The 27,064-nt window shown below is 40.1% G+C and overlaps 1 protein-coding gene across 14 annotated transcripts in view; it reads left to right on the top strand.

The window, feature by feature from the left end:
* Positions 1–27,064, top strand: part of LOC309692457 (uncharacterized protein) — a 185,512-nt gene that overhangs the window by 104,050 nt on the left and 54,398 nt on the right. Inside the window, exon 4 of one of the 14 annotated variants that reach the window (XM_082510983.1) lies at positions 23,909–23,973. The exons of the other annotated variants lie outside the window; for them this stretch is intronic. The gene's annotated coding sequence lies outside the window, so the exon portion shown is untranslated. Of the gene's footprint in view, positions 1–23,908; positions 23,974–27,064 lie in introns of those variants that run through there. 14 annotated transcript variants of the gene reach the window in all.

Below are 27,064 nucleotides of genomic sequence, written 5' to 3'. Positions count from 1 at the left end.
TGGTTCATGTTGAACTAAAGAGCAATGCAAAGACATATTCAGCCTGTCATGAGCAGTGGTGTCTTACCAAACCTACTGAAAAAGAAAGAAAGTGAAGTAGACAATGGTGTAAAACCTTATTACACTGAAGGATGTCAACAATATTTTGGAATAGCAGCTGCAAAAGGTTTTGGAACGAATGTGGTTGTGCCAGATATGCTATGAATGTGGTCTGATTAGGGTTAAACCACTTGATTACGGTCAGAGAAAATTGTGGATTGTTGTTAATAAAAACAGAATTAATTGCATGCCGGTTAATTACATGTCTGTAGTAAGACGGAAACTCTGTTCTACTGAATGAAAGTCACACGCACTTCATGCTCATCCACCCTGACCTATACGTCCCACATAGTATTCTACACTGGTAGTGCTGGAGGCACTTAAAAATTGGAGGTAGCCTCTGGGTCTGAATCAGGGGTATCATTATTAAAAAAGAACTCTCTCCCTAATGACCAGCAGGGGGAAGTCTTTCTTTTTTCTTTCTTTCTTTAAAAAAGTTACATTTGTATAAAAATCTATGGGGAAACAATCCTTCTGCTCCCTTGAATTATGACCTCATGAAAAAAAATGCTGATAAGTTTATGAGGACAAAAATAATTATTCCCTGACTAGTTGGTGAGTGGTTGTGAAAGGTTACTTGTTGTCACTAAGTGAAAGTGGTCACAGTGAGGTATACTGTGTCTATAGCAGATTGCCAGAGTGGCTTGCAGGTTGCATGGAGGATGCTGATTTGTCTGCAAACACCCTCAGAGTAAAGGTTGTGCCTTAGAGCTGCATTCAACACATTTCAGCAAGTGCAACTCTCAGTTTTTGGACCAAAACGCTCTCTGTTACTGACTTTGTGTTGGCGGTGAAACTGGAATCTCCCATGCAAACTGCATTGCATGGCAATCCTCTGATAACCACAGCAATCCCAAGGAGTTTTCTTGGTACGGCACCCTTTTTGTGACTGATTTCACCTGGCAAAAACCACCAACCCCCAACGACCAATCACCAACCAATCAGGGAATACAAATCAGCGACTGGTCTCTAGGCCTGTGTGCCTAAAGCCTGACTTGCACTGAGATTTGACTTAAAACACAAATATAGGTTATACAAAGGTTATACAAGTATAATCTGTGTGGCGACTTTACTTTAAATCAAGGTTGAATAGGTTCAGTTCAGTTCAGTTTTATTTATATGGCGGCAAATAACAATAACAGTCGCCTCAAGGCGCTTGACCCCTTGGCGACAGTTGGAAGGAAAAACTTCCCTTTTAACAGGAAGAAACCTCCAGCAGAACTAGGCTCAAAGCAGTGCCTGTGCTGTGTTTGATGAAGCCATTGTAACAGTGGCTGGATGTTCAGTTGTTTTCTATAATGGCCTTTGAATGCAATGTTTAGAACTCTGAATGAAACGTTAAATTTGGAGCTCTTCTTGGATTCACTCAGTTGTTAGATTTGACCTGACCTTGGTAAAGTTATACATAGCTCAGTCTGGGTGCTGCAAGCGTCTATATGTTTAATACCTGATTTATCTTTTAGCAGATGATAGTCATTATGGAAAAATGTGCTTTTTGACATGACAAAAAGAGTGCAAACAGGTAAAACAACAAATATTATTACTTTTTTTCTCTTCACTGGTAGCCAGCGCTCTTTCTATTGAGATCAGTTTGATCTGATACAGTCTGACTGGCTCTAATTATCCTTGGCTCTAATAGTATTTTAAGTCTTATGTAAACTGGGAGCTGACCGATACAGCCGGCAGCTCCACCTGCAGTTTGCTTATTTTATTATTATTATTATTTTTGTCAGTGGAAGATGACTTTGAAAGACTGCGGCGATTCACTGTTATATTACAACATTTTTTTAATTACCCTATGAATTCTGAAGCCAGCTCATAGGTGACCTTATAAACGTTTGTAGAGGTAGAAAGAGAAAACATGGTGCAAAAAAAAAAAAATCTGCTCAAGTTAACAGACCCGCAGATGGAAGCAGAGAGAAAGGAGTGCAGGTGTCAGAGGCGACGCCAGCAGATGATCAGCTCCCTCCATGACATTTTCAACCCCTCTGATTTTGTAGCGTGCGAGCAAGAAAACACGTCTCGCGCATCTGAACAGCTCCGCAATGACATCTAATCAGATGCCAGAGGAGACGATTGGTGTCAGAGCTTAGAGAAAACACGCTGATTCCCCACCGGCTGTATTGTCACTAAACGCCGCTTCTCTCTATGGACTGTAAATGATTTAATTTGAGCGCCAGATGTGGTGTTTAGATGCTTCTAGCGCTCGTTGAGAGAGAGACAGAGGGAGGAAGAGAGCGTGAGAGAGGGAGGGAAAGAGAATGAGGAAATGACAGGAAGGAGAGAAACAGCTTGGCAGACCGACAGCCAACAGCAGCCCAGGCACTTGACAGAGCTCTCAAACACCATGATTGTGTGTGTGTGCTCGCCAGCGTGTGTATTTTCTTCCTCCACTTGTGTATCATGACAGCTGAATGAAAATCAATCTGCTTCTACATCTGCCATCTTGAGTGTCGGAGAGTGCAGATGGGCCTTCCCTGTTACACTGAGCTTGCTGGCAGCCGACCAACTCAGGTTTTCCACCTCTTCTTTGCTCTCTTTTCTAATCTCAATCTCTTCTTCTCTTGCTCCCTTCTACCCTCTCCTCTCCTCTCCTCTCCTCTCCTCTCCTCTCTAATCAGATGCCAGCCTCTGAAGTGGAGTTTTTTCCTGCGTTGACATCTCCAAGTCACTCTGACAGCAGCTGTTTGGGACCTTTTCGAAGCTGCAATCGGGGGCTCTAATCACCCTCATTGACGGCTCCGAGGGCCCCTGTTGCAGCTCTGAATGGCAAATTAAAGCGTTTTTAGATAACGTTGGTAATTGGCTAAATCGTTTATAAGCCCGGAGATCACACTTTTAATCTTCAGCCTAACATGACGGATCATGAAACCGCGGGACAGATCTGGTCCGGGTGTCCTTGGCCCTGCATCCCCGTTTCGGTTTCTTTCCTCACGACGTGCTGCGGTAATGTTTGATGCTTAATGATTTGCCCATCAGATTAACAAACACTAATCGTTCTCTCTGCTGCGGCTTGTCTCACTGTCAGGATCCCCCCCCCTCCACCACCACCACCACGCTATCCTTTCTCTCCTCTCATCTCCCAAGCTCATCTCATCTCTGGCATTAACTCCATTAGCCTGGTAATTGGCTCTCTTAAAGCAGCGGCCACAGACTCCGAAGGCCACTTAATGTCCATCTCCTTCCCTCCCTTCTCCTCTCTGCTCCGCAGTCGATCATCTACCTTCCTCAGTAAATAGCATTAACTAGTCCTGCATAGAAATCTGAGGCCACATTAGTGTTATCCTCCCCTCTCAGCCTATTGCCAGGCTTATGAGTCCCGATCGCTGGAGGTGATATGGCTAAGTGGATATTTTCTTTCTCACATCACTCCCAAATGGGACCCAAAATAACCCCCAACTGTCAAAGATGAATATGTAAATTCTGCATATGGAGATCTCCTTCCATTTTCTAACAGAGCCTAAGAAACTAAATCTGTATTTAAAAGATGTGGATGTGGAAACTCAGCTCATCATCACAGTCTGGGCCCCTCTGCGACGTGTAGGCCCCGCTTTCATTTCCACTTAGAAGATAAAATGTGTGGACTTTTCGAGCCAACGGTAAATAGTTTTCATTTGCATTTTTTTTTCTTTGTTGATTTTGTGTTCTCAAAATCAGGTTAAAGTCATCTGCACTTGCTTGATTTTACTTATTTAATACAAAGCACAGAAGTCAATCATTTCTTGGTTATTGTATGGTTTTTGTTGAATTTAATAGAGCCCTTACTTTACTTTTTATGTCTATGCATGGATAAAATAAATAGACACTAATCTTCTAACGTCCAGCTGGGTTCTTGATTGATTTTGAAACTTTCTGAGCCATTCTCAGGTCTTGATAGAGGCATTTACAGTAAGTGATGGATTTTGAGAAGTTTAGTAAAGTTTGGTGTAGAAACACAACCCATCATAAGTCTAACACCTCTAATAGTTGTTTACAGTCAGATCAACTGAAGCGGGTCATTGCAGAAGAGTGTTTGGTACTTTTGAATGTGACACGATTGTCTGTGTCAGATGGGCTGGACTGAGCATTTGAGAGAAACTAGGATTTTCCAACACAAGCACCTCTATACTTTACAGAGAATGATCAGAAAAAGGGAAAATAACCAGTGAGTGGCAGTTCTCTGCAGAGAAAATACCTTGTTGTTGGCAGAGGTGAGAAGAGAATGGCGAGACTGCTTCAAGCTGTTCCAAGGATGGGAACAATAACTTAAATTAATCATCATGTATTAAAACCAAGATATGCAGAAGAGCATCTTTGATCACACAACACGTTGAACCTTGAAGCAATTAGGCTACAGTAGCAAAATATCATACTGGGTTGCGCTTCTGTTAGGTAAGAAGAATAGGAAACTGAGGCTACAGTTTGCACAGGATCATTAAAGATGGACAACAGATTAGAGCAGGGCGATATGACCAAAAATATTTATCACGATATACATTTGAAAATACAAATCATTTAGCTTTTGTTTGAAAAAAAACCCTGTGTAATTGTTTTAGGTCAATAAAAGTTTTAGCGCAGAAAACTACAATGTCATAAATAAAGGTAAGAATTCTGTTTCTGAGATCATAAAGAGAAACCTCGAGGTGGTAAAAGGTTATCGTACGTTTTGCAGCTGAGCACAAAATTAGTCAGCCAATATAAACACCAGACCACACCAGAAAAATGTGTCACATAAAAAGTTTCATTTATTATAGCGTGACTATTGAGAGCATGGTGTTTAATGTTGGTAACTGTCTTTCTCACGCTGGTTTATAGCCCTTTTTTTTAAGCTTTGGTGAGGAAGCTGTTCTAATTTTTTAAGTTAAGTTTAGAAGGTTTATAGTGTAATGATGTATGAAACAGATGGGTTGAAATTACAGAGAAATTCCTGATTAGGCTCATTACGAATTGGTGGATCACGGATGAACGTATAGTAGTGCTTTCTTTACTTGTAAAAGCAACAGACACACAAATGCTTAATTTTGACCTTGAATAAAAAAACTTTGGTAATTTTAGACCTGCTGATGGAAGTGTGGACCGCGTTTTTCAGTTTTTACGTGGTATTACATTACATTATAATATTATGCTGTGATGCTTTTTCTCTTCTCTTTTTTCTTTGCCACTGAGTGGCAGTTTCTGTTTTTTGTGTTCAAGTATTTTTGTATTGCATGTTTTCTTTTTCTTTTTCTAGGAGTTTTCCTGAGAACAGCCAAACAAATGGAAGTAAGGTGAAATCAGTAAATTTGTACCACTGGTGCTCTGATCATGAAAGATCCTTATCATACAAGCATCCAGATTTCTCCTTGTGCTTACTTTGTGTCAGCTACGTTGTTTATATCTGCACATGCTCATTAACTGTGTGGCTTTGCTAGTCATTCATTCCTGTTGTATTTATAGACCTATTGCCCTGCAGCTTCTCTGGGCTGCTATGTGAGTATTGCTCAGATCAGTGGCTTTAAGACATTCTAAGAATTTCCACACCAACATGCATGAAAGCAACATCAGGCCCAACACCATAAAATCCTGTCGCTTGTTGCATGTGAAACGCTGAAGCTAACCAGCTTCTCTTGTTCTTTACACTCTCTGATGATTCCCTTCAGCCTTCAGATCTGTCCTTGTCCCTTTGCTTTTTCAAAGCTCTCCTGTTTGTTGTACGAAACCTCGGTGGCTCATCTGAGGGATTTAAAAACTAGAGTAATTAGCGACAGAGAAGCCATTGGCGTGGAATGATAGCTGCCGTCGCCCTCCAATGTTCCCCACAACAAGAGGGAAGCAAATCAATCAATAAACTATTTCACGTCCTTATCATCTAATTTAAGTGCTTGGTCTTTTTGTATCTGTGGAGTCTGGAGAGGATGTTGATGGAGGGAAAGATGGAAGTGGTGAGCGTTTTTTTTTTTTTTTGTTTGCTTATTTTGTTTTTTCGGGAGGGGGGGGGGGGGGGGGTTATTTCATGTTCTTGTGTTTTTCGCCCATGCATGGCAGCAATTCGTGTTTTTCTGAAGCCACACCGTTCAGCAGCCTCTGCAGTCTATTCACTGCTGCAACACTGCCTCCGTTGGTTCACAACTCGCGAAGAAGCAAACACACGTGGGAGGGGAGGAAGGAGAGAGAAAAGCAATCCTTCCAATACAAATTATCAGAAAGAAAAAATTTAATTAGCAATATAAATGCCGGGCGGGCTACATTATGTGCAATTGTCTTGCTATCTTTCCAGAAATTAGTCTTTTAAAATGAATTTGCTGTATTAATCATCTCCTGAAATATTTTTGATCACTGAATTAATAGTTTTGCGTTGGGGGGCTGTGTTTTTTTTTTTAGGTATTCATTGACATAGGTGATTGCCTCTTAATTATGACAGCGTCCTCCTCCTATCCGCGCCTATTAATTCCTGTGTTGTGGCGTCGCCGCAGCCCGCTGCCTGGCCCTGTATCTACTAATTACTTCTCTAATTGAATTTGCTCTCTGTTGCCAGGCTGTTTTTTAAGTGGCTGTTTGTTGCTGGGCCTCATTGTGTCTTTGTGTGACAGCTAGCTGCTCGCTGCCATGCTGATGGGAGCGGGATGCACTCCCTCTCTCTCCCTCTCGTCTTTCTCCGTGTCTCTTCCCGCTCTCAGTATTCATGTCGCTCCTTCTGTATCATTGCCTATACCTCCCAGACCTATGTAGCATTTTCAGTTTAAATGAAGGAGGGAAATTAATTAATGAGAGCCGCCTGAAACAATTACACGCCCCTCCCAACCCGCTACTGTCTGCCCCTGCTGTCGTTGGTTCAAACCTCTGTAGGATTGTTGTGACTAAGAGCAACCGGCGTTTTAGCCCCCAGTTCAGGCTGGCATGTGTTTGGCAAGATGATAAGTTGCATAGAGGCTAGTTGTGTACTTTTCCATCAAAAGCACAGCTCATCAGGCATCAGGTGTGTATCCACTAGTAGTGTGCCATACTGCAGGTTTTGGTATCAATACCAAATAAATACCGATACCATTACTTTCAACCTATAAAGGCAGCATATGTAGGGTAGAGCAGTGTGTCATGACTCATGAGTTGAACTATCTTAAATTTGCTCTAAGTCACTGTGATTATTAGTGTCCACAATAATTAGTTAACGCAACAAAACACACCTTTCAGTTTTCTGTGAAACTGGGTTGTTTTTTGGAGACCTGAAATGAAAATGCGCCGGTTTCTAAAGCACTTTGGATCAACTTCTGTTGTTTACATGCCCTATTGGCTATACATACATAAAATAGATGTGACAACACAAAAATATATTTATTTAAACACAATTCAATGGGTTACATACTAAAGTTAGACGATAGAAACAAAGTACCAAAAGAAAAATTCAAATCCTGTCTATGACAGTAATGTTTTGGAGTATTTTAGGTAAACTACGTAGTGTCAGTTTATGTCTTCAAATTCTTTAAAAGGTCACCAAGAGATCAGAGTCCTTAACCAGTCCCAATGTCATATTATGCAGTTTTGAATTAAGCCATCTGGATCCACCACATACATGCTCAAGCTTCATCAGGTTTTAATGAAGCTTGACCTGATCCTCAAAACAATCTTGCCTTAGTGCCATTTACAGTTTCATTACTTCCTTTATGATGAGCCATATTTGTAATATGAACGTCAACAACACGAAAAATACACTAACCTTTTTTTTTTTAACCACTTTAGCAATCATCGCGCTTTTGGCGAGGGGGGGGGGGTAATCCATGTTCCACGTTGCTTGGTGGTGTGCTGTTATGAAGTGGGGTACATCCTGGCTAGATCAAGGCTAACTCATAGAGACAGACAAGCATTCACACCTAACTTTGAATCACCAATTAAGCTGGCATGTCGTTGGACTGTGGGAGTGTGCAGAGAACCCACAAAGGCACAGGAAAACATGCAGACTCCACACAGAAAGACTCCAGCCCTGCAGTGCAGTCAAACACAGGACCTTCTTACTCCTTCTTTGCTAGTGTGCCAACCTGTTCAGAAACTACTTGTGATAAAATAATTCCTTTGCGTTGCATTGCCCGAGCAAAACTTGGCTGCAAAACTTAAGTGATTTTTACAGCACAGAAAGACAAACAGAGCTAAAAGTAAACACAGTAAAAGTAACACACATAGATATTTTGGTCATTAATGTTGAATGTTGGTGCTTTTGTCAGCTTTCTTAGCAAAAAAACCAAATACAAATATTCTTCTTTTTTTTTGTTTTTACACCATTTTTCCTGTTAAACCTTGCTGTTAAATCTGTTGTGACATTGACAAAGTCTGTAAATTCACCAATTTCAAATTTCACATTTTAGAATGACCAAAATGTGACTGACTGACAAAACAGACCTTAATTCAAACACTGACTTCTTTTGGTGTTGGAGGAATATTTAAAGAGTTTTGTTGAGTTCTCAAAAAAACATGAATAATTTTTAGTAAAATACGACTGTAATATGTAAAATCAAGTTGATTTATTCAAATATTAAATCATTAAGGAAAATATGGTGGTATAAATTGAATGTATCAATAATTGGATGAGGTTTCATAAAATGCAACAATTTACATTATGTAACAAAATAAGAAAAAATTCACATGTATTCAAACTACGTAATGTCAGCGTACTGGGCATAAATAGTTTTTGGAGAGTTGATTGAAAGTTTTTCAGGAGCGTTGAAATCTGCTAGATATTCTGCTCATTTTATTGTACCTTTCAGTGGGTGTTTGGGATAATTAGGAAATATATCAGGCATGCAGACCTGCATGGAATACATAGAGAAATCTAAAAATCTGAAAACTGTACTTGTTTGAGTTCCACGTAATGTTGCTGATACCACCACTGCTTGGTCTTAGTGGAACAAACTGGTGATGGACTAAATTAGGACCCTGGATCGTCTGCTGGGTTGCACACACTATAGATTGGGCCAAATTTTGTTCCTTTTCCTTTTATTTAGGCACCAGTTCCCAGTGTTCTGGAAAGGTTCTTCTTGTTAAAGGATTAGGGTTACAGGATTCTTTCAAAACCTGACAGACACGAATAGAAGGACACAATTTCACAAGGAAGTGAAAACATCTTTGGGTTATTTCTTAGTTTTATCAGTGGAATTGAAGTGACAGTAGAAATACAGATTCTTAGGCAGCCAAGCTCATAAAGACTAATCAACAACCTCACATCGAGCATTGACAGCCTCTCGTCAGTAAAAATGCTCAAAATAGCCTCAGATGTTTAGCTGCAGCAGGATGTAATACAACATTGCTGCTATCTTTATCGACCCGTCTGTCAATCTCTGCTTCCTACCTACATTCCACCTCTCAGCATCCTCTCCTGCATCCTCTCTCTCTGTCCTCACCCAACTCCACCCCTCCCTCGGTCTTTGTGCAAACTTTCTCCTCCTGCCTCTCTTGATATTGATCCTCTCTCTCTTTTCCTCTTAATCCATCCTTCTCTTTCTCATCCTCTTCTCTCTCTTCCTCTATCGATCCCTCCTTTACTCCATCTCTCTCTCTCTCACTCTCTGCTTGCTGCTATCTGGCTCGGCCTTTGTCTTCTTATCGAGGTTTTGGGGTTTATTCTGACTGCTGTTATTGACAGGCCTCTCGCTCCACGGCCAACTAATGCATCCCTAATCCCACCTTTGTTACTCTGGAATGTTCTCTCTCACACATACACATCCATACGTAGCACTATAAACCACACAAGCATGTGTAAGGTGAAAAAAAAACAAAAATGGGGGGGGGGGGGCATTGATGTTGATCCCAGCCTTCTATTTGTTGGGGAAAGCCATCTATCAATCAAACAAGGCCCAGCTGTCTGTGTGCACTTTTGTGTTTGTGCGTGCGCACATGCGTGTGTGTGAGCGTGCACGCGGGTCTTGAGTGACAAGCCGAATCGTGGCTGAGGACGTTTGATAAGCTTGTATTGTCGGTCGTCTCTCTCCCCCCGCACACACCCCTCCGTTCCACCTCCCTCCACACCTCCACCTCGATAAGAAATACATTCGACTAGAGCTGATAACGGTGTCAGGAGCAGCAAAGCCCCACTCTGAAGAGACACACACACACACTGTGCCATGGGAGAGGTGTCTTTCTTCAAACACCTTGGCTGTAAATGATACTCTCAACAAACAGCAATGACAACACCACTCAGGAAAAAAAAAAGATTCAGATATCGTTTGTGTCTGTGTGCGTGTTTGTGTGTGTTTGCAGTTTGATGTGTGGTACGGCTGGAGGATATCCAAGACTTATTGAATAAAGTCTTAGTGATAGCACTGGCATATGTGTGTGTATGTTGTGAACAGCGCAGAAAGAATATAGTAATAGGCTTAAAGCGGCTAAGGCAGAGTGTCAGACTTAACAAACAACACACTGATCTCAAAGACTGACTGACAGCTGTCTCTGTGTGTTTGATACGTGCGTGTCTCCCCGTAAACAGTTCACGTGATTCAGTGTGCAACAAGCTGTTTTTAACACGAGCGTGTCTTGTTGTACATTTGTCCCAGTCCACAGCAGGTTTTAAAATGAGATCAAGACCTTTGTGAACATCAGCTCTTCTGTTCAAAACGGCCCTCAATGAGTTTAAAAATGCCATCACCTGACCTAAAAAGGCCATCACCGGGCAACAAATGCTGGCACAAGTAACAGATGATTACATTAGAACAGGGGTCAGCAACCTTTAACACCCAAAGAGCTATTTGAACAAAAAAACGAAAACACTGGGAGCCGCAAATACTTTTTGACATCTAAAATGAAGATAACACTGTATATATTGTTTTTTTTTACCTTTTTGCTTTGTGTGAACAACTAAGGTGTGTTGCTTATGAAATCCTTGAAGTGCTAATGAGAAAATTACATTTTATTTATGTAATTAACACATTTTGAACTCTTAAAGAAATATAACAAAAGGAAAGACACCAACCTGAACTAAAATGATCCAGCAAACAAAAACTGTTGTGAGCCGCCATCTTTATATCGCCTTTGAGCTTTTGGAGCCTTGACCTGACTTTTAAAAAATAATTGGGAAAAAAAGCACTATGCTGCTGAAAAATGAAAAATTGATATTTGCAAAATTCTGCCTACATATGTATTTTACCTGGTTAATGTGTGTGGCGGGGCGTGGTCTGCAGCGCCGCTGCAGGGGAGGCGGACGCACCTGAGCGGCACCCGCAATCACGCCTCACCGCCTTAATGTCTGTGCTATCTATGCTCTTGTGTTGGCATGTGTCGGGCTGTGAGCTGAAAAGCTACAGCGGCTGTATGCGTACAGCAACCGTGTGTGAAAAGTGGTCAATAAAGAGATGCTGAAAAGCATGTTCATGCAAACAGCGTCGGGTCTGCTGTGGTATGTTTACAATGGGACTTCTGGTCCTGAACCTCTGCGCACAGCGTCTGCAAACAGCTGCTGACATAATGTGGATCCGAAGGTCCATAATTGGCCTACCTGGTGTCTCGATAAATGCACGGCGTTTCGGCGGGTACACCGGCTTCCGCGAGTGTGACGCTTATTTTGAGCGATGAAAAAATAATAGAATATAATTGTATTTTTATATTTCAATATCACAATAATCTTCCAATTTAGAACTACAAGTTAAAAAAGAACTAACATAAATAAAATACACTTCAGCTAAATACTTCTAATTTATTTTCCCAAACCACGCGGAGCCGCACTATAAGGACTAAAGAGCCCCAGGTTGCCGACCCCTGCATTAGAAACATCACCAAGTGATGGAATGTCATCGATGTGGCCAGACACGTCATTGCTGGGTTTTGAAAGGTCATCGCTCTAAGCAGAAGCATCATCACAGAGATGTCACTGCCATGAGTGGAAACATCATCAGCTATGACAAAAATCTAAATGCAAAGAAATAATCAAAACAGACAGGTGTCACTCCCAACTTGTCACATAATGATGAGAACTATTCACAGATTCTTGAATATTCAAATAGTCACTAAGAGTGACTTTGTTTATGACACACTTCTTTTTCTTTTTGACCTAAAATATATATATATCTCACTTAGGAGGAGATATATATACTTAGAGGATTAAGGCCACTGGAAAAAAAAGGGGGGCACTTTTTTTTCCTTCTTTTCCTGAATTCTGAGAAAAAAGTCAGACTTCTAACTTTAATCTCAGACTTCTGAATTTTTTCTCAGAATTCTGAGAAAAAAGTCAGAATTCTAACTTTAATCTCAGAATTCTGACTTTTTTCTCAGATTTTTTTTTCCAATGGCCCTAATCCTCTTCCGTACACTTGAGTACGGTCAAATAATCTAAAATATTACCCCCTTGTTGTCCTAATCACTTTTCTTTGTTCTTAGTGGAAAACTCAAAGCAATGTGTGAAGTACATTTTTTCAACAGCTTAAAAAAGGAAAGCTTGGTGCAGAGTGTTTGACTGCATCAACTGAACAGAAAGGGCCAAAAAAATATAATTTAATTATAGAGGTTTAATTTTAAAGGAAAAGGTATGTGGAGGGTTATGGAAAAGGAAAATACACTTATATTTCCACATTGTCTTGTCAAAAGTTGCTGTTTTGTAGTGGTCCAACATAAACAGATGCATGTGGCCACCATGATGTTACCCAATGGCTTTTGAACCCTGGTAGTGTGAAGTCTCAATGTTAGCATTTTTGATGTGCTGTCTTTTTTGGAGCTGAAGTGGCTGTGTTTTCATAGGAAGATGAAGTATTTTCAGCTAATGCTAGCAAGCCTGGCTAACAAGTTTGGCTGGCAAGCTGGATCTATAAACTGTTTGGGCAAAACATTTGGGCACATGTACCTGCTAGTTAGGGGGAAGTAACAGTCCACGTAAATGCTAAAAATTTCACTGACAAGCCTGGTTCCACTTTTCTGCTCAGAAAGACATCAACATCACAAACATGACAGAGAGGTGGAGATTAGCGCATTGAATTAGCCCAGGTGAGGACTAGCAGACAGTTACCGCCTAACCGCTATCTTTATGCCCTGTTATGCAGAGGAGGTTAGCTATAGACAGTGTTGGGCAAGTTACTCTGAAGAAGTAATTAATTATAGTTACTAGTTACTTCTTCAAAAAAGTAACTGCGTTAGTAACTGAGTTAGAAGAGTCTAAAAGTAATTAATTACTTGAAAAGTAACTATTGCGTTACTTAAAAAAAATGTTTAACCCTCTGTGGTCCAGGGTATAATTGGTATAATTGGCCATTTTTAACTACTTTTGATTTTACCTCTACATTTCACCTTTAAAAACTATTTACTTTGCCTTGTTTGGTATCATCCTTTTCAGCACAACCTCACATGTCTGAATTTACAGTTATGTTTTCAGTTTGACATATTGTATTAACACAATTGATCTAAAATCAGACATTTTTCTGACACAAAACACAAAACTATCCACAACACTACACACTAACTACACAAGACAACACATTAACTACATACTCCAAACATGCTAAATGTCACAAATCTCTCACATCTCAAAACTCACTCTCTATCTTTTTCTGCTGTCTCTCTCTTTCTCTCTCCCTCTCTCTCTCTCTCTTTCTCGCCGTCACTCCTAAAACTTCCCCCTCTTCCTAAACAGCCAAATGTCATGTCACCTTATTATTTTTTGATTGGTCGACATGGTGCATTTTTCCACCAAAACGAACGGGCTGTTTTGTTTTTTTTTTTTGCTCATAAGCAGAGAGTGCTTGGTAGCACTGTCCTTAGACAGTAAACATGACAAAACTATTGAGGAAAAAACACTGCGTATATATTGTTTATCATGACTCTGGTTTTACGTGGCCTATCAACACAATTTAAAAACTGGTATCACCTTGTTGCTTTGTCATCTTGAAGTGGTCGTGTGATTGACTTACCACGACTACTTCTACTACTTCACGACTACTACTTCCTCAGTCAAACAGCAGCACTCCTGCGATTGTTTTGCCCCCTTAGCTCCAGGTGTTGTGCCAAAAAGCGATCCCTGCCAGAAAGCGATTGCCGTCCGCGAGAGCGTGCGCAGCTGCTTAAAGCTGTAGCGCCCAGATTACTTACAGCTACTTCCGTGCAACTGATATAAGATGCAGTGAGCTGAAGACAGCTTCCACCATCTGTTTGTTGAAAAATAGTAACGCGACCGCACCGCATTTTCTTGTAGAAGTAGTAATTAGTTAAATCACTCGTTACTGAAAAATGTAATGCCGTTAGTAACGCCGTTACTTGTAACACCGTTATTCCCATGACTGGCTATAGACACCCAAAATGTTTTTATGCTAAGTTGTAAACATTTTTATTACATAGCTAAATACCTGGAGTTGAGTTTTTTAATAAGGGAGTCCATGAAGCTGAAACTGTGCTTGGAGCTAATCTGAAGGGCTCAGATTAAATTTTGTGTTGGCCTAATTTTTATCCCTGGACATTGCGCTTGGTTTTATTACATTACAAACTTATAGACAGTCATAAATTACTACCTTAAAATGTTGCAGTGACATAAAGGATGGAAATGAAAGCTCAGACTTTAAACAGATGTGAAAAATGATATATTTTGAAGCTTAGTAAAAGGTTGTGGGCTGCATATTGCTTACAAGATATAGACGTGCTTAGAAGTGGTTGACAACATGTGGGACATTCACTTCAACAAAAGAAGAGAAGTAAAGAAATGAAAATAAAATTAATAAAAAAATCAGATTGAAAACACACAGACACACACATACACAAACACACACATTTGTACAAGTCCATTATGGCAAAGAACAGTGACCTGTGAAGAGAGTTCAGCAGTAGGGCCGGAGCACAGAGTGCTGTGGACGAAGGAGATAAAGGAGGAAGGAGAGAGAAAGTGAAAAAGATAATGAAAGAGTGAAATTACCAGAGGGCAGGAGAAAAGAGGGTTATTGTGCATGTGCATTAACGGGGTGTATGATGAAGTTAGTTTTTTTGTGTTGTGTGCAGTGACTAGGGGCTAAGGAGTCGGTAAGGGAGTGAGAGGAGGGGGGAAATCAATGGCAAATTACATGCGCTCGGCTGGCCCATTGTACAGTATGGCTGCTATATTCTAAAGAAGGCACTTCCAAGATGATGCAGCCAAATGGTGGATGGACTCCAAGATCATTTTTATTGATTTTGAAGAGCCGTCAATAGAGGAGAATGAGGGGAGGGAAGGAGGAAGGAGTGTGTGTGTGTGTTTCGAGGTTCGGATGTGTGTCACATGGCCAATACAATACCCCGGCTTTTTGTCCCTGTCCAGACATTAGCAGCACACCCACTCCCACTGCTTTTCATTTACATTAGTGCCTGGATGGGCGAGCGAAGGACACTGACAGAGAGTGAGAGAGAGGGTTTTCCATAAAAGAATTGGTGTGGTAGCAGATGCCGGCATTGTTTGGGTTCGGGAACCAAGAAATATTTGGTATTGGGACTCCATCAGTGTGGTCATCCAGTTTTCCACATCAGAGCTAATAGGTGTGTAGCTGGTTGTCTGTCAGGGAAAGAAGAGGAGAGGGGTTTTGGGTAAGTGATAAAGTAAGGATTGTAGTCTAAAGCCCTTTAAATGGGCAAAAAGAGAAGTATTTCAGAATGACTCCTGACTGAGAGAATCTGTATGAAAAGGTTTGTTACATACGTGAACCTCCTGGAAAAACTCCAGCATCATAACAAATTTGAACTGAAAGAAAAAGAACGAAAAGCAATATCTAATGACATCAATATTCACGCTTGCTGTTATTGAAATATTTAAGTATTGAAGAGTTAAAAATCCTTCGCTGCTATGCAACAGGTTTCAGTGTTTAAAAGGACAAGCAGCATGTGTGCGATACACTGGCGGACAGAATAATGAGGCTGTGTGTTGGTGTTACATGATAAACCTTGGCAGTGTGTGATCATTTGATTCTATCAGAGAGTGTGTGTGTCACAGAGCAGCATGGCAGCACTAAATGCAGCAGATGTTAGCTGCAGGAGGCCAAAGCATGACAGCTTGGAACTCTTTGGTGGATGGTGAACACACACACACACACACACACACACACACACACACACACACACTCACACACACACACACACAGGCATACACTTGACTTACATGTACAATGATAATTAGCGGCAAAAAGCAAGTCGTGATGAGAAATATTAATATGTTCTACCCTAATAATGTGTCTGCTGGTGAACTCACACACAGACAGAAATGCATGCAGGACAGATTTCAACATCACAGGTGTTTCCAGCAACAGAGACTTGAATTACCTGAATGAAAATGGCTGTGAAATGAAAAATACAATTTTAAAAGTGATAGCACTGCAATTTCCCAAGAACAAAACTACTGATATATTTGTTGAAGTAGGCACACAATTACAAAGTAGAAATATAAAGTATAATGTTGCCCAACTAAATGTATTTTTGCCAAAAACTGAGAGGATCAGAATGAAGAAAATACAATCACGTGGCCAGGTTTGTGCCAGCTGCAGGCCATCTGTAGGTCAGAATTTATGATGGTTTAGGTCGTGTGCAAGGACAGTTTACCTAGACCACACATGCAAATGAACACATGCTGCATCTCTGTGGAGAACCTAATGCACTCTGTCTCTGCTTTCACTTCAGATTATATATTGCTCTTGAATCAACTTGTACCAAGGCTTTTACAGTTTTTTACAGACGCTAGGACACATTTCTCAATACTTAGGTCACGTTTGCAAAACTCCTCACACAGTGAGCACAACAGAAGTCTATGTGGGCTAAACTGAGGACCAGTTATCATTGTTTTGGCACAAAATGCATTCAATGACTACATCTCTCAAATTTCATGAATTATCTTCTCACTCAGACACAACAACTGCCAAAAATCTTTGTACGGACAGGACATTTTGCATGTGCTTACATACTGTTTTCAAAACTGTTAAACTTATGGCCAAAACAATAACACAATGCAAAACTTGAAAAGACAGCAAAATCCAACAGCAATATTTTATTGAAACATATTTTACAGTTTTTTCCGAATGCTTAAACCCTAACTGTGATTCCTGTAGCACAATTTCTAAAACTATTCAGACTTATAGCAAAACCACTCACTGAGTTTGCAAAACTAAAAGCACAAAAACTGCTTTGCACTCAGTTTGCAATTTTGTAACACACACTTTGCAAAACTGTAGGCACAATTCACTGCACAACACTCAATTACCAAATTTCCAACACACTCCTAGCAAAAGTATACACATGTATGGCTATCATTAACACTAATTTGCCAACTGTCTGGCACACTTTCACATGTGAAAACTTTTTTAGATAATTAGTTCACTTTGCAATCAGCCCAAGCACTATAATATAGGTAAGCTGTGTGTGCGGAGTACAATGGAGGGAGCAGGAAGAGTGAGAAGTAGAGGAGGCCGAGGAAGAGGACGTGGAGGTGAAGAAGTAGGATGAAGAGGACGACAAGGATAAGGAGGAGCAACAGGAGGACGAGGAGGGGGGAGAGGAGGACGAGGAGGGGGGAGAGGAGGATGAGGAGGGGGGATAGGAAGGGTAAGAAGAGTAAGAAATAGAATTACTGATGACATCAGAGCTACAATAGTGGACCATGTAATCAACCGTGGAGTGACCCTGAGGGTAGCTGGCCAATGGGTCCAGCCTAACTCGAGCCGCTACACTGTAGCAAGCATCATAAGGACATTTTGAAATGAGAGTCGGTTAGCACAGTCACTTTGCACTAAGATTTGTAGCACTGCCATATGCCAATGAGAAGCACAACAATGCCATTGATGTAAAAATACTGAAATTGTTACTTTACAGAATTGCTAGATGACCAGATGCTGGGGCAGAGGAAGCATGTTCACTGCAGACCAAGTAACCCATATAGTCATTATGGCGATTGCAAATAATCCTATACTTGGAAATAAACACTTGTGTTTGTTTTGATGTGTTTGAATAAACACCAGTACTTGAAGTTTGGATCCCTCTATGCTTATGGATCTATGACAGAAGTATGAGCTCAAACTGACATAGCCTACCTTGTGCACAGAGAAAGCAAAAGCCAGATGTGTTTTGTATTCATACCATCAGTGTGCAGTTGGCGCATTGTGTGCTTAGTAGATGATGGCTTGTGTGTACTGTTTGATACGGAAACACCATTTTTACGAAGGTGTGAAGAGTTAATCTAGCTGTGTTTGCTTTTGCAAGAGAATTAAAATGTTTTGATAATTGGGTGACAGGTTTTTTTATTTGTGTGTAGAGTTTTGCAAAATTAGCCAATAGTTACAAAAAATGTGCTTACAGTTTTTTACAGTCGCTAACAAGCGTTTGTCCAAACAGTTGTCACATTTGCAAAACTCTAAACACAATTAGCACAGCATCGGTCTGTTGTGGCCATACCATTCACACATTTCATGTCGTGTTCACCCAATATGCAGTCAGTGAACACATTTCCACAATGCTTACATTTTCTTAACAGACAAGTTATACCTCCCAACAAAACTATGGACTGTTCTTGTAGTATCTACGAATGTTAACACACAACATCCCACAATAGCAAAAACAATATTCCAAACCTTAGATACAGTATAAAAACCTCTGCTTCTGCAATGATATGTCGGTGGATCCGACATACCAGGCGGTTTTATCCCAGGTGCATCGACTTGGATAACATCAGATGTGATGTTGATGAAAACATGTGGCCTAACCCTGAAGATCGCAGAGATTAGATGCAAATCTTTTGCCTTTTTTTAGCTCCCCTCCCCCTCCCCCCCTTTTTATCTTGGCTTTTTGCTGTTGTTTTTTTGTTCAGAATGCTCTTGTGTGTTTCATGGATATTTTGTTCACTGTAAGCAATACTGTAAAACTTTCTCTGTCCTATCATACCGTGTTTCTACTGTACCTCCTGTGGTAAACAGTAAAGAAACAAAAACTTGTTTGCTTTTTACTGGAATGCTTTTGAATGTGAACATTACTGTACATGTGGACATACAGTTACCAACCAAGACATTTCTGGTGTCAATATGGTGGATTGCATGTTTCGCATGCAAATACCTGTGAAACTGAAACATAAAAGTCTATGCAGTTTTTGTAATGTCAATAATAGCCAGTATTTTGAAACCTGGTGTACTTTGATTGACTGCATGTACCTTGTGAAGTGGAAACAAGTGTTATTCTTTGACAGACTAATTTCATTTTGAGTCAGATTTATAGTGTTTTTGTACAGTTAGTGTGTGCAGAGAACGATGTGTTCTAATTTTGAAATGAGGAGTTAGTATATATTTAACAAAGTGTATTTTTGGGAAGGATATTATCCATTTGGCCAATTGTGTTTTGTAGGTGTGGGTCTGTGTTAAGAGTTTAGAAAAAGTATCTGAAGTATGGGTAGGCGCTTGTTAGCGACTGTAAAAAACTGTAAGCAATCAGAAAAAACTGTAAATCTAAAAATGCAGTTTAACCAGCCACAGCTGATTCTCATTGTAGATGAACATCTGCACAGGTGTTACTCCTTCAATTGTTCAACTCCTTCAATTCTGGCAGCCAGAAGATTCTTTCCTAGGTGTGTTGCCCTAGATGACATGAGATGTGATGTGGATGAGAACCTGTGGCCAAATGGAGAAGACCGAGTAGATTAGCATTACTATTGTATGTGTATCAGTGGATGGTGTGTATACAAATTCTTGTATTTTGGGATTACTTAGTGCAAAAAACTAAAAATACATAAACAAATATTAACGAATTCTGCATGTCTGATCCATTCCAGTAACATATATTGAAATTATAAACAGAGATGTGTCCTTGTTTTACACAAGAAAACACTGTGTAATGCTACATGTTGTTAGTGTTTTTTAGGTCATTGTTTTGTGGGTGACAAAGTGTGTTTGTCGGCTGTCAACCTTTGCTAGTGTTCTGGAAGAATGAGTTTATTTGAGACCTGAATAAAGTGTTTTGGTAGTTGTAGTGCATTTTGAATGTGAAATGAACTGCTTTGCCAAGCTGACGGTCAGTTAGGAGGATTGTGTGAAGAGTTTTGCAAAAGTGACCTAAGTATTGTGAAATGTGTCCTAGCGTCTGTAAAAAACTGTAAATAAAACTTAAGATGAAACTAAACAACATTTTTATATTAAAAGGTAACTGAAAAGTAACTCAAGGGAACACTCACAAATTGCAATACTATTGCAGTACTTTACCTGTCTAGCGGAAAATGTCGAATCTTTTAAATTTTTGGTTGATATTCTGTCTCTCTCCATCAAAGTAAAACTACCATAAAAATTAAAGACTGTTCAGTTCTTTGTAAGTGAGCAACCACACAAAGCAGCAGGGGATGAAATAATTATTTCCACCTGACTGTAGATATATACATTTATAGGGTAGATTAGAAAGAATTATCATTTCAAAAGGCTTTACTTTTTAAAGTGATTGTAAACTTTAAGTGTTCAACATCATTGGTCCATACTCATCCCATGCTTTTGTGATCATGTCTGAAGTTACTGCAGCCACTGCTGTTGCTATGCAACCTACCATCAACCACATGGAACTTACCAATACGCGCTTTCTAACAGTATGTGTTCCGTTAGTTATTAGTGAACAGCTGCAGAATTAAAGAACTTTGAAATCTGATGATTCTTTTTTACACCTTGTATATTGCATGAGCAAAAAGCCTATCTTGGAAGTGACACAAAGCAAAAGCCATACCGACTCAGACGTCACCCAGCTTAATAAGGTCCAGGTCAGGTCCTGGAGAACTAGGACATACTGATGAGATGTGGGCTACTGGAACCAGGCATACATGGAGAAGGACTGAGAACATGGAGTTGATGGAATGCTACGATGCACACTGACCAGGAAGCACCGTGTAGCTCAGTGCTATAATATCAAAAGAGCCAGAGGCTACAGCAAAATAAAAACACCAGTGAGCATTAGGGCCATATGCCAACCCTGGTTGAAGAGTGTAGTGGAACTGAAGCAGACACCTGCATTACTGACAGATGCATTACTGAGCTGAGGAGGAACATCATGGGTGAACACCTAAGGTAGCCACCCAGCCCAGAGCATGACTCTCCAAGCTTGCTGACAAGGTCCTGTCAGAGGAGATACTTCCAGACATGAACACAGCGCTGTTCATCATATCGCTGAAACCAATGAGTTCATGGACGCCACAGTAATCCTAGAAGCACTTGGATATGAGATCAAGAGAAAATCCCCCACGGAGACAAAGACCAGGAAGCAAAATCAAGGAAAGCCAGAAGAATGTTAGTGAGAGACAGGTCCAAACCCCGTCCACTAACCTGTCATTGAAATTGAAGGCAGAACGTGAATATTTATACGTAGTTATAATCTAGTTAGTCTATTTAGTTACTGATATAAAAATGTTGATTTCTAAAATATACCAATACTGCATAAGAAGTATGTCAATATACTCATAGACGCTAAGACATAATAGGCCTTATTTAGGCGGAAACAATAGTTCATACCCTAACGGGGTCTTAGGCCAATCAGAGATCTTTACCTTTCACACACTCTTTCATATATGTACACACGCATGTACACAAGAAGTGAGGCAAACAGTCCGGATTTATTTTCCCGCGGATCTTAACACATTTTTGCGTCCTTTATGAGCTGGTTGTGAAATTCAACAGATCCTGTTTAAACAGGACGGAGACAAACCAAGTGTACGCGTGTGAGCTCAGGGCACGTTAAGTCACGACTCGCTAAGACCGCAGTGTTTGAGTCTTTCCCGAAACGCACACATTATCAGTGAGGTGTGAGGTTTCTCAGCCTGAAGTTAAACACTGAGCGTTTATGGCTTTTACACTTTACAGCTTGTTGACTCTGTGATTCAAACTTAGACTGTCTGTAGGCCTGTCGTAGACACTGTAGGATGAAATGCCTGCGTCTGTGGACAGGCGTTACACAAGGAGCAAATACGCCTGTTCAATCAGTAACTTTGTGTGCTGTTCTTTTTTTATGCACTATATTTATGCCCAAAATGCTAACTTTAAGTATTTGGATTATATATAAATTTTCCATCTAATTTTGTTACAAAAGTACAACGTAAACTGTAAATTTAAAACTGTAAACTGTAATTAAATGGTTAAAAAAACCTTTTATTTGACATGTTTAAGTTGCATTTTTTTTTCAAATTGATTGCTTTATATTTCTTATGTCATTGGTGTTTGTTACTTTACGTCTTCATGAGGACAAAGAATCACTTTTTTGAGTGTCAGTAAATGGTTCCTCGACTGTTGTTTCCAGCCTTGGTTAGTGTCATGGTCTTTACATCATTTCTTTAATAAAAACCAGGCTAATTTAGGAGGGGGGGGAATCAATGGCACGTTAATTTTATTTCGTAGACTCGGTTTTAAAATGGTGTGCAGGTGGAGACAGGAAGTCTGAACCTGTCTGTGGTGGACTCAGGACTCAGTGGTGAGTCCTTATTCATTTTATAAGTAGCTGCTAAGCAGACAGGAAAAGATCTAGAAGAGATCAAACTTTCAACATTGGTGTGTGTGTGTGTGTGTGTGTGTGTGTGTGTGTGTGTGTGTAGGGACTATTAGTTTGTCAAGCTGCGTTGTGCTGAAAAGAAGACCCCTCCCTGTGAGCACTGACTGCCGTGTCCCACACCTGATAGGTGGCGAAGAAGGACCACATTGTATTTTTGTTTCTTTTGTGTTTCTATATTTAATACCAGATTATTCCGTGTTTTCCCTTTTTGTCATTTGCAAATTAGAGCCGCAGTGATAAGCTGATTAACTGATTGGTAGATGAACAGAAATTATTTTGTGCAAAAATACAGAACGAGAGTGAGAGAGAGAATTAGATGTCTTTTCATGTCCTTTCAACACGGGTGGATTTAGGACTTCTTATTGTCATCTGTTGATGTTTCTTTTTGTTTGAGTAAGTAAGTAAAGTTTATTTATTAAGCGCTTTTCATAGACAGGTAGTCACAAAGCGCTGCACACAGAGATTAAAATAAACAGTACGATAAATAGCAAAATGCACAGTATACACAATATAGAGTTTAAATGTAAATTAAAAATATAAAAATGTAAAAAGCATTAGTCAATAGAAAACTTGTTTAAGCCGGAGACGGCGAGCAGTAGTGTATTTTGTGAGAAGCTTGGATAAATAATCTGGGGCTTGGCCATTTAGTGCTCTGTACGTTAAAACAATAATTTTAAAACAAATTCTAAAATCTATTGGGAGCCAATGTAAAGAACATAAAATAGGAGTGATGTGAGCTCGCTTGCTAGAGCGAGTTAGTAGTCTGGCTGCTGCTTTTTGTATAGGACAATTGAGGACAATCTGCTTCTTCCCCTTCACACACATACACACACAAACACACACACATTTTAAACTTTTTATTCGCCAAATCCATCAATGAATAAATCAAGAAAATAAACCCAAGAGCAAACACTTTTGAACAAGATAGCTTCAAGTGTGCACTATGTAGACGACAACAGAGTGATTATTGTGATCAAGAGTGCTAAATGTCATCAGAAGAGAGCAAATTAAATAAACATTACCACGCATGTTCTTCCTCTTCCCTTCATTAACCTTTGTTTAACCTTGCATGTGTTTGTGTGTGCGTGTGTTTGAGTGTGTACCCATACGTGTCACATATACCAGTGTGTAAGTAAAGGCCAGGGGAATGTCCTGGTATGTGACCAACATCTGGCCATTCCCTCGCTCACCATCCAAGTCAATCACAGAGCTCTGATCCTGCCATGCTCATCCACAAACCTGGATAAACATCAAAACTCTCCTCTCCACTCGGTCTCTGTCTCTCTCCTCACCTCTCTCTCTCTGCTAATCAGATGCCAGGCTCAGTCACTTTGTCAGAAGACACGCCAACATGCTCTCAGTGTGGACCGCTGCTATCTCTGTGTGTTTGTGCCAGGCTTAAATCTTCCTGATTCTCCTGTTGCCTTGACGCCTCTCTACCCTGGTGACCATGGCTTACCCCTCACCACACACACAAATACCAGTCAGTAAGCGTGAGCATAAATGTGTGTGTTTTGCATGTTTTACAGCAGTTACTGTGTGTTTGTTTGTTTTTTAAGGGAATGCTTCAGTTAGATTTCCAAATGTGTCAATGTACAGTCAGACTGAAAACAAGGTATAAGATAAGTTGAAGATAGCAAGTTATAGCATGTAATATGTACATGAATTAGAAAGCTTATCAGACAACAGCGAGAGACAGCATTAGTTAAAAAGGAATATAAGGCATGAAAGTATTCAGTTGTCTTAAATTCAATGTCTTTAGTTCATTTCCACCATAAATTTAAACCATCCCCTAAAATCTTTCATCACCCTGAAGATGAGAATGACGAAGAACATGTTGCTAGCTGGCCTGCTCATTAAGCTTCATCTGTAGAGCTGCAGTAAATATTAAATAATAATTACTTTGAATGAAACATAGGATAGAAAGAAGACTTCAGAGTGGCTGTACATGTATTGTCAGAGCTGTGAAAATATGAAATATCGTGCAGTTGTGCAGTCAGCAGGTTCCTAATCATTCTTTTACAAATGCTTGTAACGGTGAACTGCATGGCTAGGTGCTTATTGTTACACACCAATGATGATGAGAATAAAAACACTTGAACTCAAAGATTAGAAGTGTGGCCCACGTTTGTGCACGATCTGCACTGTCAAAATGCTATCCACTATATTAGCATAATGAGCATGCCAAGTGCAATTAAAGCCTAAAACATTCAGTTTTTACAGAGTGCTAACCAATATACTGAGTTTACGCTGCATATTAAAATCAAGCCATTAGTGGCAGTTGTTGAGGTCTGTGTTGCTGTGACATGCAGTTTGCAGTTATTGTCTGGGGGATATTGGAGAGATTTAATGCGTAACTATACAGCAAGTATTATGGGTGTCTGTGCCTTGTTGCATCCTTCCAAGGCACACTGGGAGAGTTTCTAAATTAAAGTGTGGATTAGAGTCTCTTATTTTGAAAATTGGTATGCCATTCTTGCATCTGATTTTCTGCCATGCAGCCATGCCCAGTATATTTCAGGAGGTTAGTCTATGGAAAGGGGAAGATGCAGGGCCTTGAAAATAATAATTATGCCTGGAATTGAAAGCCGTGTGGCCACAAACTTGAAGTGATGCCATATTGTTTAAATCAGCACATTTGGACTGTGTTTGAACAACGTTCACTGTTCATTTTGAGCTGACATAAAGCACATTTCTTTGCTGTTAAATTTTATTTAATATGGTTTGAAAATTCTCAAACTTATCTTGCAAATATATTGTGAAAGCATGAAACAAAGGTAGAACCCATAAATAGAAATAGAATTTTAGGTTCATATTGCAAACATAGAATAGGGTACAAAACAGGCCCAAAATCTTTAAAGAGATTCAGCATATTTTACTGAACTAATATTAAAATTGGCAAACCGCAAACAATTGTTGTCGCAACAGTGCAAAAACAGACATCTTAGGTTAGAACAATGAAAGCTTCATATAGCCTTGAACATATACATATGATCGAGGCTATGCATGGAAATTGTCAGAGAAGTTGTAGTCATGTCCTTTGTCGCACTTTCTAAATACTTCACAGTATTTAAGGTCAACACTTGAGATCGAGAGGCTCAGCGTGTGACCGAGGAACAAAAGCAAAGTGTCAACAGTTAGTGTCCTCACATGTGTAGAAATACAAATGCGTATATGTATCTGCGTGAGTGTGTGTGCGTGCAGGCACGTGTGAAGGTATCATCCTGGCTCGGTAGCAGCTAGCTACCGGCTAAATGACTCTCCACACTTCATTAGCAGAGATGAGGTGAGCTGCTCATCTCCTCATTGTTAGCTAGCGCTAAGCTGCAGTAATCCCAAACAAAGGGCCAGGGCCTCGCAGCAGCCGGCGTGGATTAGAGAGATTCATTCTCATTCAAATTGGCCTGTAAACAAAACCAGCGGTGGCTGGGAGTGAGATGAGAGTGGAGAGAGGAGAGAGATGAGTGTATGATGGAGTGAGCGTGAAGCATCTTATATGTATACATCTGTAATATAGCTGCAGTTTGTGTGTGTGTGTGTGTGTGTGTGTGTATGTGTGCGATATTACAGACAAATCTGTATTTTGCGTCTGTGAATATTTCAGTGTACAAAAGAGGCCAAGAAATTGTTGGAGTTTGAACTGGAGCCCATTGTGCATGCAAAGTGTGGAGAGCTTATTTTCTTAGTTCCCTTGACTGGTGTTCTTGCCATGCACTCATGTTGATTTGTACAGGTGAGGGAATGTCAATATGAGACGTTTGAAGTTAAGCCAATACACGGGAAGTCAGGTGTATTTCCGGTCTGTTCCCAAAAGCAATCATAAATCAGATTTAAACCAAGAGCACAGGTAAATTTCAATAATGGTGAGTGGTCTTATAGCACCTTTTACACTTCCCAGTATAAGAGAGTGCTTAACTGTATTTGTCACACACTCACCATGTGAGGTCCCTGCTGTTATCGGCCTTACTTCCCTCCTTTGCCTGAGCCTAATAACACACAGTGTGTATTTTTTGCCTACTTTTAATGAAGCTTTAATAAACTTCAGATTGCAATAGTCATTTGAGATGTGGCTCCACTTTTGGTTGGCTGGTGCAACCTACACCTTTAGCATTTTAGCATGAAGATGTCATGGACATTTTGACACATGGAGACAGACCAGGATTCATCTCTTTCCCCTTGTTGGGTTTTGTAATGCACAAGACATAATCTCAGTGTTTGTTTAAGAGTGGTGTCGTTGACATATATGCACTGAATTTACATTGACTGATATTAGAGCTTATATCAGTATGTATTGTACCTGCTTTAGTGTGACTGGATTTTCTGTTAACTTCAATCCTCTGGCTCTCCATGAGGCAGATGGCCCTAAAGCAGATTCCTATGATTTTATTTTCAGCTCCTTTCAGCATGCTGAAGTACATTTTTAACTGCAACTCAAACCATGGGAGTTGTCCTTTCACTCTGCCTGCTAATCTGACTTGATCACTAATAATCGTCAATCAGCTCAAGTTATTTCAAAGTAAAGTGTCCTTCCTCTGGCTTGATCCGTGACTGA

This window comes from Aulonocara stuartgranti (genome assembly GCF_965226115.1).
Source record: "Aulonocara stuartgranti genome assembly, chromosome: 17".
Lineage (NCBI taxonomy): Eukaryota > Metazoa > Chordata > Actinopteri > Cichliformes > Cichlidae > Aulonocara > Aulonocara stuartgranti.
Note: the sequence above shows the minus strand (reverse complement) of the source record. Positions and strands in the feature narration are given on the sequence as shown.